The sequence below is a fragment of the Balaenoptera musculus genome, chromosome 7 (assembly GCF_009873245.2).
Source record: "Balaenoptera musculus isolate JJ_BM4_2016_0621 chromosome 7, mBalMus1.pri.v3, whole genome shotgun sequence".
NCBI classification, from domain to species: Eukaryota; Metazoa; Chordata; class Mammalia; order Artiodactyla; family Balaenopteridae; genus Balaenoptera; species Balaenoptera musculus.
Genome location: NC_045791.1, coordinates 103060325 through 103079575, shown reverse-complemented (window position 1 = coordinate 103079575; position 19251 = coordinate 103060325). Strand labels below are relative to the sequence as shown.

The window sequence follows — 19251 nt, the reverse complement described above, 5'->3', positions numbered from 1 at the left end:
GAACATTGGTAGGTGTATACTCCCATAAAACACCACCACAATGAAGATAACAAATACTTCCATCTCTCTTAAAAGGTTCCTTGAGCCCTTTTGCAGTCCTCACTTTCTTTCATCCATGTCTCTAGACAATGATCTGCCTTCTGTTCCTATGGATTCATTTGCATTTTTTAGAATTTATATAAATGAAATTATACCATTCTCTTTGTATCTTTTTTTTCCATTTAGCATGACAATTTTGAGATCCACCTAAATTGTTGCATGCATCAACAGTTTGCCCTTTTTATTACTTATTATTATTCCATTGTGTGAATATACCACAGTTTGTTTACTCATTGAACTGTTGATGGACACTGGATTGTTTCCAGTGTTTGGATATTACTAATTTAGCTGTTCTGAACATCCATGTACAGGTCTTTCTGTGGTTGCTTTCATGTCTACTGGACTGAAACTCCTGGGTTATATGGTAAGTATATATTTAACTTTTCATGCAATAGGCAAACTGTCTTTCACTGCCCCTGTGCCCTTATTCCTCTTCCTCATATAACTTACCAATATTTGGCAAATAGATGTTGAAGGAATTCCAGGTATAAGGGGAAGCATGCTTCTGTGGCATACAAGAACAAAGAAAACTTTCCAGTTTTCCTTCACCTTAGGTCAAAGCCCAAGTAAATCATGATAAGCTCTGTAAGTGCAAGTTACTGGCCCTTCTCATCCACAATTAGAGCCTATGTCTTTGGGGCAGTGTCTGGTACATGAGAGGTGCACAGAATCTGTTTTTTGAATAACTGTTTGAATAAATGAAATTTGAACAAATATTTATTTTGTGGTCAACCTGTATGTTGATGTGTGAATTTGTTCCTGACAAATGAATAGAGTTGGAACTTGCTTTTAAAAAAATAGGTTTTAGGATGATGTATTTATTGATATATGTCCTGTCTCAAAAGATAGCAGTGATATAGAAGCAATTGTGGTTCTTATTTTATGTGTTGTCGTTACATTGGGTTGTTTGTGTTATATACAGATGTGTCTAAAGCCCCAAAGTAGAATATAACTTCTTATAATTCTTTTGAAGGCAGTTATTCTGTATATTTGTCCACCATAACACTGAATACACAACTAAGGAATGCTCTAGGTTGTCATTTTATGTTTGCCAACAGATTGACTGGTAATATCTATGATTTCAAGGCTATCTGAAATTCATTCATTCAACACTTATTTACTGAGTAAGCACTGTATTGCCAGGTACTATTTTCGGGGATATGGATACATCAGTGAACAACAAAGGCAAAAATTCCTGCCCTTACAGAGTTTAAATTTTTGTGTGTGGGGGGTGGCAGGCAATAAGTAAAATAAGTAAATGAAACATCTGATACATCACATGGCAACAAGTGTGTTGAAGAGAAATGAAGTAGGATGGTATGGTGATGAGGAAGCAAGCCACATAGACATTGGCAGAGAAATGCTTCAGGCAGAGAAAGAAGCATGTACAAAAGACTCGAGGTGGGAGAGTCCCTGGCAAGGGGCATCTGGATAACATCAGGCAGGCCAGTGTGACTGAAGTCAGATGAAGGGCGAGAGGATATGAGCTCAGGTCAGCAAAATCCCAGTGGATGAGGTCAGGTCTTCTTGGTCAGTGTAAATATATCGGGGTTCTCTCTGAGTGAGCTGGAAAGATATGGGAAGATATGAACTGATGAGTGACATAATTTATCGTATTTTTTATCATGATCACTTTGGCTCTAGTGTCGAGAATAGACTGCAGGGCAGAAATAGATCATTAAGGAGACTGGTTGGGAGTCTATTGTAATTGTCCAAGGGAGAGATAGTCATAACTTGAACTTGGGTGGCATCAGTGGAGGAGGTGAGAAATGCGAGCAGTCAGGTGATGTTTAAAGCATGTTATTGCAAAGCCTGTAGACACTGGAGTGGCAGTGTGGAGTGGCCAATGGGATATACAAGTCTGGAGTTCAGGGGAGAAGTACAGGGTGAAGGTCTAAATTTTGGAGTCAGCATGTAAAGATGGGCCAGGGTGATAGTACCAAAGGAATGCAGTAGTTAGGGAAGATGTCCAAGGCCTGAACTCTGGAGGACTCTAATAATAAGAGGTCAGAGAGATGAAGACAAATCAGCAAAGGAGACTGAGAAGGAGCAGCCAGTCAAGTAGGAAGAACAGCAGAGTTTAGAGTCCTGGAAAGCAAAAAGTGTTTAAGGAGGACAGACAGGAGGTCAAAGCTGAGGTTTTAAGAGATATGGGGATATATGTATATGTATAGCTGATTCACTTTGTTATAAAGCAGAAACTAACACACCATTGTAAAGCAATTATACTCTAATAAAGATGTTAAAAAATCAAATCAAAAAAAAAAAAAAAAGCTGAGGTTTTTAAGGATGACCAAGGGATAATGGTATGGAAGGGCCCATGATGAGCAAAGAGAGTGTCCACCCCGCCTCTGTGGTTGCTAGCAGAACCAGACCTAAGATAAAAAGTCTGGTAGCTCTTGAGACAGTGAGGACTTTATTTTTAGTTGCAGATAACTAGGACTGGAGTTGGCTTAATTAAGTCAGGGATGAGTCTTATCGACTCCTACCTGCTATAGCGCTAGAGGAGCAAGCAGTGTCTGCTGGAGCTGTACATACATTTTGATTTACAAATATGCTATGCATAAAAACCAAGGTGGTGCTTCAACTTACGAATAATACACACAGGTTATGAGTTCCTGGACAACCTGTTGAAAGGGAGAAGTACTGCATTGCTCCCCAGGTTCAAGTCTTACCCTTGTGGTCATGGACTTCAGATGACCTCTTTTGTCTGGTCAGTTAATTTAAGTTACAGAACCTAAACCAGCAAGGAAAGAAGACACAAAATAAGTCTTCTGAGGATGTAAAAAAGATTTCCAAAACTTTTATTGAGTGTTCCTGGGATGTTTGGGAGTTTAAGGATCTCATGTCTGTTTTAAGAGATTATTTTTGGAATCATAATGAATTTAACTGTGGTCTTTAAAAAAAATATTTTTGTGCCCTAGAAGATGTATTCATCTGAAGAGTATAAGAAGGTCTTTATTTTTTGTTTTAATATTATTCATTTAAGAAAATAGCATTTGTGACAGAAATAAAAATATCATCTAATTCTATGTATTTTAATGTATATATCTCAAATAACAAAGGATCTGGACTTCATTGTGTAAGATACTCCCTTGCTCTGATATGGCACCTTTGTTCCATTTAATTAAGCTTTCAAAAAGTTTACACACATCAAACGTGATATGCTACCTATGTTTATAAGATACAGTTCCTGATTTTAATTCTCTCTTCAATTTTAAAATTTAATTGTGAAAACTCCAAATCTCCGTTAACATTCACAGTAAACAGAAGTAATTCAAGTGTATCTTCCAAAATTTACTACTTAAAATGAAAAAAAAAGTATGGAAAGAATTTAAAGACTTCCCAGAAATTGCAACAGGGTTGCAATTCTATTCTATGCTAATGAATAACTCCTTGAGGAAAATCAGCTCTCTTATTAATACAACATCTGGCTTGCATCTTGCATAAATAAAAACACAAGAACAGGATAGTAGTAATGGAGAAGGGAAGAGGGAGGAAAGAATGGGGGTTTTCTAGCATAATAATCTGTAACAGCCAAGAAATCTAATTAGAAGAAATGTTATCTCATGAGACTCTCCTCAAGAAAATTCCACAGGAGAAGGCAAAGCCTCATGGGACCACAGCAAAAACAGTGAATCAGGTAATTAAAAAAAAAAAAGAAAAGACAACAACTAAAACAGAATGCATTGACTGAAGGACTCCATTCAGTCAAAACAGCGATTATCAATGGCTTCTCTGGGGACCATTTATGACTTCAACCACAGAAATTCCATCACTTGTTTAATATGTTTAAAAAAGCACTCTTCTGTTCTCATCTGCATGATCAGATTGCTGTTTTTTCCTTTGTGCATTGTCAGTCTGGAAGAAGAGAACATGCCTAATTAAAGACATAAACAGAAGCTAATTCTCATCTTATTACATGGATGAGTGGAATGGTTCCTCCTCTATAGGAAACGCCATTTCTGACAATTTTGTTAGCAGTCAGCTTGATATTAAAGTTGAATGTCATTGATTCTCCAACTAAATCTCGTTTGAGTTTTCCAGATCTGGAAACTGAAGCAATGAATTGAAATTATGTAGTAACATTGACCAGTGTCAAGAAGTAAAAAATCAAATGGCAAAATAGTAAAAAAAATAATAATAATAATAAAAATGCGACTGAGGGCTTTTGGTGGTACTTGTTCTTGTTGTTTAAGGAATCAGTTAACTACCTTGAATTTGACAAGGTATACCTCGTGTTACCTTTTATGGTACTTTCTTCCCAGATACTATGGGAAAAAAGAGTGGCAAAGGGAAAACCAGTTTCTTGTTTCTTTTCTGCTTAGTGAAATTTCCATAATTCTGGAGACATAAATCGGCCACTTAGTAGAGTCACACAAATAAGTCTATGTAACAAAATAGATATATAAAAGAAAGTATTAGGAAAGTGGGAATCATTAAAAATGAAAAGTAGAATCAATGACACAAAATATTTATTTCTCTAGGTTTCCTAAAATCAGATACATCAGTGTTTGTGTTGATGAAATTTTTTCTCTGCCCTTCTCATATTAATCAATTTTCTTTTATTTATGACTTGATAAGAACGTTCATAAAATACAAAGTCAATTAGCATTTTCAGTGATATTTTGGCAATAAGTATTATTTTTTCCAATTATATGTACCAATTTAGCTAATAATATACCTTTGGAATCCATAAATTTCCACCCACTAATTCTGTTTCTAAGAATTTTTCCTAATTGAATAGCTATGCAGAAACATATGTAAAAAAAGTGTTTATTTTACCATTTTTATAATACTGAAGATTGGAAACAAACCAAATATTTGTTTTTAATTTTAATATTTTAATTTTATTGGAATATAATTAATTTACAATGTTGTGTCAGTTTCAGGTCTACAGCAAAGTGATTCAGTTATACACATACATATATTCATTCTTTTTAGGTTCTTTTCTCATATAGGTTATCACAGAATATTAGGTAGAGTACTCTGTGCTATACATTAGGACCCCATTGGTCATCTATCTTTCATAAAGTAGTGTGCGTGTGTTCACCCCAAGCTCCTGATTATCCCTCCCCTCCACGTTGCCCCTTTGGTAACCATAAGTTTGTTTTTAATATCTATAAGTCTGCCTCTGTTTTGTAAAAAAGTTCATTTGTATCTCTTTTTTAAAAATTAGATTCCACATATGAGTGATATCATACGATATTTGTCTTTCTCTGTCTGACTTACTTCACTCAGTATGATAATCTCTAGGTCCATCCATGTTGCTACAAATGGCATTACTTCATTCTTTTTTATGGCTGAGTAATATTCCATTGTATATATACTACATCTTCTTTGTCTATTACTCTGGACTCTGGACGTTTAGCTTGCTTCCATGTCTTGGCTATTGTAAATAGTGCTGCAATGAACATTGGGGTGCGTGTATTCTTTCAAATTATGGTTTTCTCCAGATATATGCCCAGGAGTGGGATTGCTGGATCATATGATAGTTCTATTTTTAGTTTTTTAAAGAACCACCATACTGTTTTCCATAGTGGTTCTGCCAATTTACATTCCCACCAACAGTGTAGGAGGGTCCCCTTTTCTCCACACCCTCTCCAGCATTTATTGTTTGTAGACTTTTTGATGATGGCCATTCTGACTGGTGTGAGGTGATACTTCATTACAGTTTTGATTTGCATTTCTATAATAATTAGTGATGTTGAGCATCTTTTCATGTGCTCTTTGGCCATCTGTACGTCTTTTTTGGAAAACTGTCTATTTAGATCTTCCCCCCGTTTTTTGATTGGGTGGTTTGCTTTTTGACATAGAGCTGCATGTGCTACTTGTATATTTTGGACATTAATCCCTTGTCAGTTGTATCATTTGCAAATATTTTCTTCCATTCTGTGGGTTGTCTTTTCATTTTGTTGATGGTTTCCTTTGCTGTGCAGAAGCTTTTAAGCTCAATTGGGTCCCATTTGTTTATTTTTGTTTTTATTAGAAACAAACCCAATATTCTCTTAAGAAGGAATGAGTTACATTTATGGTAGCATAGCCATACCATGGAGTATAATTTAGCCACTGTGAAGAGATTGCAGGGTCCAGTCAGCTCCAATCTTTAATTGGCTGCTTGTTCATGTAAATCAGTCCCTCTACAAAGTGTATTGTACTATAGTGTACAACATAAGACATGCACTAGAAAGGAATCTTGAAAGGATATTGTCAGGTATAAGTAGAAATTCTAATACTTTATTCCTACATCTCAATTGAATCACTCCCTGAGTTGATCACACCCCAGCTTAAAGATATCAATACCTACATAGATGATCCACCCAAACCTGGATTCCCATTTCCTTGACTTCTTTAGCCCCAGTACCTTTCCAATCACCATCCCATGGCCCTGCACTAAAAGTGTTATATCCTAGATATTGTACCATCACCACTCAATCTCAATGTCAAATATTCCCTTTCTACTACTCTCTATTCAGCTAGCTCATTCTACTACACCTAATTCTGAAATTTTCAGACATCACTGAGAATGGTCCATACCCATCTCACTTGCCATCTTTCTCAAGACAGTTGAAAACAATTTTACTATGAATTTTCCTAACCTTGTTGTCCCTCTCACTTTAATCTGAGAAAAGATCACCAGTCCTGGTCATCCAGCTTGGGATCTGGACAGGCACATCTGTATCTTTTATCTAGTTTCAGACTTTTAATTTTTTTCATAGAAATGACAAAATTTCTATGCAATAACCTCTCTGTGAAATGCGGTTTCTGCTCCTTATCTGGAATCTCTGTAAAATTAGACTTCAGGAGGAATGTGTGTATATATATATATATATATATATATATACACACACACACACACATATATACATATATATATACATACTCATATGTCTTTGAGTTAGCTGGTTTGTCATATATCATTAAATATATTTAAACATGTAAATGTAAATGACTCTAAAATGACTCTAAACATGTAAATACAAATGACTCTAAAACATGTAAATATAAATGACTCTAAAAGAGAATCTGAAACACACACACACACACACACACACACACACACACACACACGATATAGCAAATAAGTAATTACGTTAATGCTGTTAGGAACCAAGATTTTCAGTGTAAGGGAAAAAGACAAGATCAAAATGAAGTAAAAGCTAGTTAATCCTAAATCTGAATTGGAAATAATAGTATGAATTCAGGATACATTTTTATGATTTTTTTGCTTATCTTTGTCCACTAAAAAAGCATGGAAACAATGGTCAATCTGTAGCAAGGATCACCTGTTGAATCCAGATTGTGATTTTTAAATGTCATTTGTCTCCACAAGAAACAGAAACACCATGGAGAATGGCTGATTCCAGGTCTGGGACATAAAATGGACAAGATAAGCTGGGAATAGCACGGCAAATGGCATTATTTTATTCTTTTTTATGGCTGAGTAGTATTCCATTGTGTGTGTGTGTGTGTGTGTGTGTGTGTGTGTCTGTGTGTGTACACACCACATCTTCTTTATCCATTCATCTGTCGATGGACATTTAGGTTGCTTCCATGTCCTGGCTATTGTAAATAGTGCTGCTATGAATATTGGGGTGCATGTATCTTTTCAAATTAGAGTTTTCTCTGGATATATGTCCAGTAGTGGGATTGCTGGGCCATATGGTAACTCTATTTTTAGTTTTTTAAGGAACCCCCATACTGTTCTCCATAGTGGCTGTATCAATCTACATTCCCACCCACAGTGCAAGAGGGTTCCCTTTTCTCCACACCCTCTCCAGCATTCATTAGACGGAAACCTTTATAATGGATGAATCAAGCTGACAACACCCGAATCCACTGATTAATCTTAACCTTTAAAAAGTCTTAAAGTCTTGGAGGGGTGTGTCGGGGGAGAGAACATTTAAAAAAAAACACTACATTGGTTCAAAAAATAACATCCAGAGTACGGAAATTCTACAAGACAAAAAACTTGGTTTCTTCAAATAATAAATTGCAACCAGGAAAACGAAAGAGGGAGAAACTGATAGAATTGAAAGAGACTTATGAGATATACCAACCAAATGCTATGTGTGGAATTTTTTTTATCCCAATTCAAAAGCATGAACTGTATAAACATTTATGTGACAATATTTATGAGATATTTGGGGGAAATATGAACACTGGGTATTTGAGGATATTACAAGTTTACTGGTGGTGATTTTGTGCAACAACAATATCGTGTTTATGCTTAAAAAAAAGAAGTGCTCTTATCTTTCTACAGGTGTTTTCTTAAATATTTATAGATGAAATGATATGGTGTCTTGTGTTTGCTTCTAATTATTCTGGGGTATAGGGGAAGTGGGTGGGGGGAATAAATAAAACAGGATTGACAATGTGTTGAAAGTTATTGAAACTGGATGATTGAAATTAATGTTTGGGATTTTCCCCTTAAAGTCTGTTTATGACATCCTGGCAGATTTAAAAATTGTGACTCTGTTTGACTTATGCGCCTCGATACTATGAAACCTTTTAGGGATTATTTGGATCATGATTATGTTGCTGGGTGGCTCTATTTTCCCTCTGTTATTTAAGAGAGGCTTTAATGTCAGCTAAAAAAATATCGGGCCATTCTAATTACCTCCAGGAATCAGAATCTGTAATTAAAAGAAACCACTAACATTAGCCACAGAAGTAGATGGATTTTTAGAAACAAAGTGTGAATTAGAGATGAACCCAAATTGCCACATACCAGATACTTTTAAACTGTATCCATTTCTTTGTGCATCCAATGCTTGACATGTTAAATTAGGCTTTTAAAGTGTGTACTTTATTTTCATGGATCACTAATGAATAAATACTTGCAAGCTTATTTTAAGCAGTGATCCAAATTTTGTGGAATAACCATACTCATTTTTCTCTTCCCTTAATATCTGGTCTTTGCAAAGCAGAGCAAGTGAAAGGGATTCAGTTTCAATTCTCCTACAGGTTAACCCCTTCCTGTTGCTGCTGACCAGACCCAGAGTCTAAAACAGTTGCCCTTTATGGACCAGGGAGGACTGTTATCGTTCCAGTTATTTTCTGCATCACTGGAAATTATTGGACCTTCTTCTTAAGATGACACCTCTTAAAACAATTACAATCCCCCCATCAGCCAGCATATGCATATGCTTTCCCACCTTGGTAAAAAATGTGTGATAAGCTTTTTAAAAATTAATTTGTATTTTATCAAAGTAGCATGCCTATATACTTTCACATGTCCAAAAGTACTAAAAGAATTTTAACAAAACCCAGTGTTTCCCTCGCCATACTTCCTATAAGTAAAGACCACCAGGAACACACCTGTGGTTGAAAGAGTTGGTTTATTATTCATTGTCATGAGGGAGACCCCACACCATCTGTGGGAAGTCCGAGTAAGAGGGTGTTAATTAAACTCACAGGATTTGAGCTTGTATTAGGTGATTTGAGGGAAGGTTTAAGGAAGTGGGTCTTTGCTCTGGATTGGATGCTATCTGCAAGCAGGGGCAATTCTATGGCTATCATCATAAATTGTATCTTGAAGAAGGGGAGACTAGAGTGAGGCTAGAGCTGAATGGTAAAGAGGCAGTGATCACTCATATTAAGCAGGAAGGGGGAGTTTGGTCATTCTGTGGCTTGAACAATCCTCATGTTCTGTCTGTGTTCAGATGTGATTATGGAGTGGTCTTGTTTATGTTTTGATCCATCACAGGCACAGAATGGCGTTGTCTGATGTTGATCCTCTGTGAAGTTTATGTTCGAGGGGAGGACATCATGCCCGCTAGCTCCCAGGTCTCCTCCTCTCTTTCTCTCTCCTCCCTTCCGCAAGTCCCGATTGGAACATACAGATATCCATCTAGATCATATGTGCACATAATCTCATATTGATTTCCATTTATGTTAGCTCGTTTACACTGCCATCCCACCCCAACTTCTCTTTACCCCCTTCCTAATAGATTTATATTATAATTTTTAGTTAAATGAATATCCAGTGTTTCTTTGATGCCTTTGCAAATATTATTCACAGTCGAACATCCAGTGGATTATGATGTTTTCCTTCTTTACTTTCTGTCTTTCTTGAGATTGAAGTAGCTGCTTTGTTTTTGTCATTTATCAGGTTATCTTTGCACTTCTTGCTAGTTCTTCTGACCTCCTAATAGCTCCATAAGACAATTCTCTGTAAGGTCAATGAAATCAGTTGATCTACCCAGACTTTTCTTCTCCTAGAGACTTCTTTGTTCTCTCTGGGCTGGTTTTGCTCCAGGTCTTCTGCACGCTATCATCAGGTTACATCTTATCTGAACTATTGTCCTTGGAATTTACTAATCTGGAGTTTGATGCTGTTTTCTGGATGTTATGCCTTGCTCTTTCTTGATTTACTATCTTGGTGTGGAGCACATCCTCCAGTAATTTGATCAGATTAAAGATGGCATCTCTACAGAGGGCATGGAGTGGACAGCCTTCCACATGTCTGTTCCCTGTGTCACACTGCTCCAGGAATGTCTATGTCTGGGGCACAGTTGTCTCCCTAAGATCTCCCTCCACCATTATCTTGAAGACTTTCATCACTTCCCTCCTGGGTTGTATCTATTCTGTTATGAATCCCTCATCATCTTTTTTCTTGGTCTGCTCTTTTTTAAGGTGGAAATCATCTTCCAGTAGCCCCTTTAGCAAGAATGTAATGGAAGTAAATGTTCTGGGAACTTGCATTAAGAAAATATGATTTATGCTACCCTGGCAGATGATAGATAGTTGGAATATAGAATACACAGTTGGAATTAACTTTTCTTTGGCATTGTAGAGTCATGATTTCATTGTTTTGTTGTTCCTTTTGTTGCTATTGAGGAGTCTAAAGTCACTTGAGTTCCTGATTCTTTGTAGGAATTTTTAAAAAATTTTTCTTTCTAGAAAATCATAGGATATAATAATAATGAAAAAGGTTGAAATATGGCAAGAATTACCAAAATGTGACACAGAGATACAAAATGAGCAAATGCTATTGGATAAATGCCACTGATAGACTTTCTCCATGCAGTGTTGCCACAAATCTTCAATTTGTAAAAAACATGCAGTCTGTGAAGTGCAATTAAGCAAAGCCCAATAAAATGAGGTCTGCCTGTACTTTGAGCAGCAGCTCTAAGTTGGCAAGTGTGTGTTGACATAGTTTTCAAAGATCCACCAGAATTTTTTCAATCTAAGAAATTTAAGAATAATTCAGAATTGTGATGGCATCTTAAACCACCTAGATCACTGATACACCTATACCCTTCTGAGTGGTCCTAAACACGAACTTGACAAGGAACTTGAGCATCACTCATAGTGTTGCCCTTTACGTATCAGGACAGGACATCAGCCCAAAAGGGACCTCACCCGCTTTGTCAAATGGCCTGACCACATCTGGCTGCAGCGGCAAAGAACTATCCTCTATAAGTGGCTGAAAGTGCCTCTCTTGATTAACCAGTTCACCCAGCCCTTGGACCACCAAAGAGTTACTCAACTGCTTAAGCTGGCCCACAAGTGCAGACCAGATATGAAGCAAGAGAAGAAGCAGAGGTTGTTGGCTCAGGCTAAGGAGAAAACTGCCAGCAAAGGGGATGTCCCCACAAAGGGGCCACCTATCCTTCCAGCAGGGGTTAATACTGTCACTACATTGGTGGAGAAGAAGCTTTAGCTGGTGGTGATTGCCAATGATGTGGATCCCATCGAGCTGGTTGTCTTCCTGCCTGCCCTGTGGCATAAGATGGGGGTTCCCTACCACATTAGCAAAGGGAAGGCCAGGCTGGAGATCCATTCCACAGGAAGAATTGTACCACTGTCACCTTCACACGAGTTAACTCAGCAGACAAAGGACCTCAGGCTAAGCTGGCGGAAGCTATTAGGACCAATTACAATGACAGATATGATGAAATCTGCCATCACTGAGGAGACAACATCCTGGGTCCAAAGTTGGTGGCTTGCATTGCCAAGCTGGAAAAGGCAAAGTTCAAAGAACTGGCCATCAAACTGAGCTAAGTGTACAGTACTGAGTTTTCTATACATAAAAGTAAAAAAAAAAAAAAAAAAAAAAAATTCCTTCAAAAAAAAAAAAAAGAATAAATTAAGATCATTTGAAAAGGCTAAATAAACAGGTAATTGGCTGATCCCCAGGATGTGAGGAAATAGGAAGAAAATATATTTATTGAGCAAGAACTATGTGCTCACCACTATGTATAATGTCAAAATGACCTTGTAAATATTATTATCTCCATTTAAAAAGTGGAGAAATAGGCTCTGAGAAATTATATAACTTATTCAAGGTCTTTTAGCTGGTAAAATGAAAAGGGGTGATTTAAACACAGGCTTGTTGAGTTTCCAGTTCATTATTTCCACTATACCTTGAAATTGTCCTAGACTAAAGGAAATTAAAATTTACTATGTGGAATAAATTCCACAAAATGCCTGGTAATGGGATATGTTCCCTACCAGTGAAAATGAACTCTTTGATATGTAACTGAACCCATAGCCTTTAAAACTGAAGAGAAAACAGTAGAGTTAACCAATTAAAAGAAAAAGTATTAATTTAGTTGAATAAATTAATAAACATTTACAGAGCAGTTGATATGGGTAAAAGGTAATATAATGGAGATTGTTTCTACTTTTTAATATGTCTTCAAAATGCAAGATACAAATATAAAAGATAGATGTATATCTAAAGTTTATGTTGATAAAAACTACATATTGAATTACCTAAGCTATATCAATGTAAACTAAAAATACCATACACAAGAAGGATATGCAAACTCCAGTATGAAAGGAAATCCTTGATATATAAACCAAAATTAAATCTCAAATTCTATCTAGGTTACAAAAATTTAAATATGTATTTTTTTAATCCTTGGTTTACTTAAGATAAATGATACAATTTTTTTTGGATGATGTTTTCCAGATACACTGTAATAGAATTAAGATATTTGAGTATTATGTCTTGCCTGAGTACTTAGAGAAGAATCTAGATACCCTTCTCCTTCAGCCTTTGAAAATAGTTTCTAAAACAGATAAAATAAAAACTTTAAAAAGAAGTCATGGTTGTAGCAGATATGAAAAAATAGGACTGATCATACATTAGATAATGTATAATTTTACTTGAACGAGTTAATTATACAACATAGGACAGTTCTGACTTGTCTGAACAAACACGTTTTGTCCTTAGTTTGTGCAAACAATGGTAGAAAGCATAAAGCCACACTTTATCCCAGTTGGCTTGTAACTACTATTTTCATTTGCAAGAGGGCTATGTTTTTACATTCTTGGCTCTGAAGCCAGCACAAATTATGTTCCTTGTGATTAAAAGATGATATTGGCTATCCTTCCCTCAGCCTTGGGGCCACCTTGTCTGGGCTATGAGCATGAGACAAAGCTTATACTCACTCTCTTTTTCATTTCACCATAACCAACAGATTTTATGTTCTCAGGAGAAAAATGGTAATTAGTCTCCCCACTAAGTGAAAGGATAATTAGAGATTTCACTGTTTGTTTATTTAAATACCCTTGAAATTTTTATTAGAGAGTTCCTATGGTTTTAGATTGAAATGAGTTGTGATGGTTTTTACTCTTTGTTGATGTATTAGTTATCTAGGTCTACCATTACAAATACCACAAGCTGGGTGGCATGAACCACAGAAATTTATTTTCTAACAGTTCTGGAGGTTGGAAGTCCATGATCAAGGTGTCAGCAGGTTTAGTTTCTTCTGAGGCTTCCCTCCTTGGCTAGTAGATGGCCACCTTCTCACTGCACCCTCACATGGTCATCCCTCTGTGTGTGTGCACTCTTGGTATCTCTCTCTAAATGTCCTCTTATAAAGACACCAGTCAGATTGATGAAGGCCCACTCTAAATACCCCATTTCACCTTATTCATCTCTTTAAAGACTATCTTCAAATATAGTCACATTCTGAGCTATCAGAGGTTGAGACATCAATATACGAATTCTGGAGAACACAGTTCAGCCCATAACAGTTGGAATGCTCATTTTTCAAGACACATAAGAGATACTGGAACAAACTAACTTTGGACTTTTTTGACAAAATATTGGCAACTCCACTAAAGGTTAGTTGGTGAAAATATTTCTGAATATTCTCTATGTTTCCCTATTAATTATCAGATACCTATTCTTTTACCTCTTCTTTTGTAGTGGATACAGTCTCCCAACAAGTTTGTCAGTTTTTATTTATGCTTCTGCTCAATTCTTTCCTAATACCATTCTACCATTTTGTTAACACTGATTATTTTTCATTGCACTCATACAGACACTTCTTTAAGATTATATGCGTATTACACTATATATCCCCTCATAGTCAGCTCATTATTTTTATGTTTTATAGCTACTTCACAGAAGTTATTTCCTTCAATGTACAGATATTATCTCTTTCAGTAATAAAAACAACACGGTGGATTCCACTTCCATTTAAGATAGAATGAACATCACTTCCGTTACAATAGCAAGAAAACAATGGATAAACTAAAAATTATACTTTTTTAAAAAGCCACCAAAGTACAGTGGATAAATAGAAGTCTAAATGAACTAAATTTCAGACAGGCCTTTCCTAAAAGAGTGAAGAAGTAGCCACGTTCATACATGACACTTGTGCCTTAGTCCTGGTACTGGCAGAAGCTAGGGAGATACCTAAACAGAGACACTTTTCTGGGCAAAGAGAAATGAGTTAAAGTTTAATTAACAGAATGAGCTGGCATGATAGATAGAAGTCTGGAGAAGCAGAGTGCCAAAATAAATCCCTCATTCTGAAAATTCTCATGCTCTGGGATTCTTGCTGATTTCCCAGTGGGGAAATAGCAGGAGAGCAAAAGAAGATCTTGCATCACACACAAGACTGAAATTTAATCTAGAGGTGAACTGAAACTAACCTATTTCCTCCCAGCTCAAATTCTAATAAGATTAAAGAAATGATCCCTTCAGAAGGCAATAAGGGAAATTCAAGAGTTGGGCTGAAATGCAAAGGGAGATTTATGTACAGTCGGCCCCTCCTACTGCGTGTGTGGAACCCACGGATATAGAGGGCCTACTGTGCTATGAAATTTTATATAAAGGGCTTGAGCATTCCTGGATTTTGGTAGATGCAGGGTTCGTGGAACCAATCCCCCCACAGATGCTGAGGGATGACTGTTACCTCATTTGAAACCAGATATGACTGAAACTAATTAAAGTTTCGGCCTGTGATGATACCTAAGTGGTCAGCCTTCACACTTGCTGGCTGTCAGAGAAAAGTGTGAATTTTGTCAGGGAAAAACAAAACAAAACAAAAACATGCTTTAGTCTCTAGTGTTCCTTTATACAAAATATGTGATATATATTTAACAAATTATGAGATTGACAAATAAACAGAGAAATGTGACCCATAATCAAAAGGCAGACTCATGGATTTCCTTGATTTTGGAATAAACAGAAAAGGAATTTAAAAATAATTATTATGAAGTGGTTAAAACATTTAGAGGAAAGATGGATAACACAGATGAACAGATAGAGAATTCCAGCAGAGAAGCAAAAATCTAATATTAAACCAAGTGGAAATTCTAGAACTGAAAATTAAAGCATATGAAATGAAGAAGTCATTGGATAGAGTTAATACGATTTTGGACAGCAGAAGAAAGGACCAGGACGTCAGAGAGAGGTCAATAGAAAGTCAGAATAAATATAAAGAGACACATTAAAGCAAAACTGTTGACAACCAAGGAAAAAGAAAAAAATCATAAAATCATCCGGAATAAGAAGCGATACCATGTTCAGATGAACAACAATAAGTATGGTAGCTGGTTTCTCAACAGAAACAATAGAAGTCAAAAGACAGTACAAAATAAAAAATCATTAACCCATAATTCCACATCTAACAAAGGGATTCATCATGAAGATAAAATAGAAACATTTTCAGGCTAACAGAATCTAAGAAAATTTATTGTCAACATGTCTGTATTACAAGAAATACTAAAGGAAGATAATCAGAGTGAAGGTCAATGGTACCAGAGGAAAATATGGATCTCCAGGAAGAAACAAAGAGCACCAGAAATGGTGAATGTTGGTAAGTAGTTAACATTTAAAATGGACCACGGATTGTTTAAAGGTAAAATAATAAAATGCTGTGGAGTTTTAAAAAATATAGAAGTAAAATATATGACAGTGACAGCAGAGTGTTCTGACTTCTTAAACTATAACAGGTGTTATAATTTTATGGTAGAATGAGATAACCTGAGATGTATATTGCAATCTCTAAACGAATCATTAGAATTATCACAAAATGGTAAATATAAAAAGCCAATAATGAAAAAAATACACAATTAATCTAAAAAAGGGAGGAAAGAAGAAAGGAACAGATAATAAATGTGAAAGATAATGAGCAAATTAGTAAGACAGTAGATTTAAACTCAGTTACACCTGTAAGCACATTAAATGTAAATAAACAAGTACTCCAATTAGAAGGCATAGATTTAAGGAATAGATTAGAAATTACCCAGATATATGCTCTTTAGAACAGAAACATTTTAAATATAAAGACATTTACATTGAATGTAAAATTATGAAAAATGTCTATAGATCACGGAAACACTAATCATTAGAAAGCTGGTGAAGCTATTTTTAATATAAGCAAATAGACTTAAAGATAAGCAACACTATCATAAAAAAAGGTAACTCTTATAATGATAAAAGGGAACTTCAGCAAGAAAATACAAAAATTCTAAATGTGTTTGGATCAAATAACATATTTACAAAAAATGAATCAGTACTTGACAAAACTAAGGGAAAAATATGAAAATTCTACTTGAAACATTCATATCTCAGTAACTGGTAGGCAAATGTCTGTAAGAATTTGAACAACATTTTTAACCAAATTGATCTAACTGACATTAGAACACTTCACATCCAGAATACACAGTCTTTTTACTCGCTCACAGAATGTTCACCAAAGTAAACTTATGCTGGCTCATAAAGCAGATTTCAAATTTCAAAGAATTGAAAACATGCTGATATATATTCTAAGACCAAGGAAATTAAGCTAGAAATCAGTATCCAAAAGATAACTAGAAAATTCCCAAGTATTTGGAAACTTAAAAACACACTTCTAAATAGTCCACGGGTTAAAGAAGAAATCCTAAGAGAAATTTAAAAACATGTTAAACGTATGATAATGAAAACACAGCTTGTTAAAGTTTGCTGGGTACAGTTAGATCTGTGTTTAGTGGGAAGTTTATAGTTTTTAGTGCATTTATTGGTAAAGTACACAAATCTAAAATCAGTGATCTGATTTTCTACATCATGGAGATACAAAAAGAGGAAATTAAACCCAATAAGTAGAAAGGGAATAATAATAAGAGCAAAAAGCAACTAAATTAAAATAAAGATGACACTGCAGAAAATTAAAAACAACTACAAGACCAAAAGCTGATTCTTTGAAAAGATTAATTATATTGGTAAACCTTTAGTGAGAGTGCTCAAGGAAGAGAGAAAGGGAGAGTGACAACAAAAATAGTTATCTATAATGAAAGATGGACCTCACTACAGATTGCACAGATTTTAAAAAGAAAATAAGGAGCTGTTGTTAACAACTTCTTGTCAATAAACTCAACGATTAGATGAAATGAGCAAATTCGTTGGATCCACTTTATAAAACTAACACAAAAGGAAATGGAAAGATTGAATATTCTTATATGTTGTAAAGATATTACGTTTGCAAAAACAAAATCATTCATTGAAGAAAACTCCAGGCCCAGGTGACTTTGTTAAAGACAAAAATATATCACCAGTAAACATTTTCAGAGACAGAGTGGAAAAACTTTCCAGCCGTGAGGCTAGCATAACTCTGACGCTAAAACCCAAGTAGATTACTACAAGAAAAAAACATTACAGGCCAACAACCTTATGATTTTAGATGGAAAAAATCCCTTTAAAATATTGTTAAATTGAGTCCAGAAACACATAAAAAGTGTAATATCTTAATGACCAAGTGAAATTTGTTCCATCAATGAAATATTGTTTGTTGTTTTGGCTTTTCACAAGGTTTTTTTTTTTTTCTTAATATTCCAAAACCCATTGGTTCAAATCACAACACACACATACACCGGAATAAATGAGAATAATGTTCAGTTTAATAGATTAAAAACATCTATTTGACGAATTTCAATACCCATTTATGATGAAAAACTCTCAGTAAAATGTAAATACATAGGAATTCTCTTACTCTGATAATGCATATCTATGCAAAACCTATGATTATTATCATGCTTAATGAGGAAATACTGAACATGTTTTTCCTAAGATCTTGAGCAAGTTAAGGATATCTACTCCTACCGGTCACAACTAAAATTAAATTAAATTAAATTTGGGCTGGAGTTCTTAGTTCAATAAAGAAAGTAAAAAAAACTAAGTGTCCCTCTACATGAATGGGTAAAGAAGTTGTGGTATATATATATATATATATATATATATATATATATATATATATATACACACATATATATATATGTATGTATGTATATATATATACACACACACACACACACACACACACACACACAATGGAATATTACTCAGTCATAAAAAGTATGAAATAACGCGATTTGTAGCACATGGATGACCTAGGGATTATCATACAAGTGAGGTAAGTCAGACAGAGAAAGACAAGTATCATATGAAATCACTTATATGTGGAATCTAAAAAAATGATACAAATGAGCTTTTTCACAAAACAGAAACAGACTCACAGACAGAAAACAAACTTATGGTTACCAAGGGAAAGGATGGGGCATAAATAAGGAGTTTGGTATTAAGAGATACACACTACTGTATATAAAATAGATAAACAATGAGGTCGTACTGTATAGCACAGGGAACTATATTCAATACCTTGTAATAACCTATAACATATATATTTTATATATATATATATATATATATATATATATATATATCTGAATCCCTTTGCTGTACCCCAGAAACTAACACGACATTGTAAATCAACTATACTTCAATAAAAAAGAAAATGAAAGAAGTAATAGGCATAGAAATGAAAAAGGATGAAGTAAAACTGTATTTATTTGCAGACCACATAATTGTAAAAAATCCAAAATAATCCTCAAACAAGCTACTATCATAAGTGAATTTCATAAAGT

General features: G+C 35.1%; 1 pseudogene; it reads left to right on the top strand.

Annotated features, from left to right (window-relative positions):
• Window positions 1-1378: 1378 nt before the first annotated feature.
• Window positions 1379-12108, top strand: LOC118897994 (annotated as a pseudogene).
• The last annotated feature ends 7143 nt before the right edge of the window (window positions 12109-19251 follow it).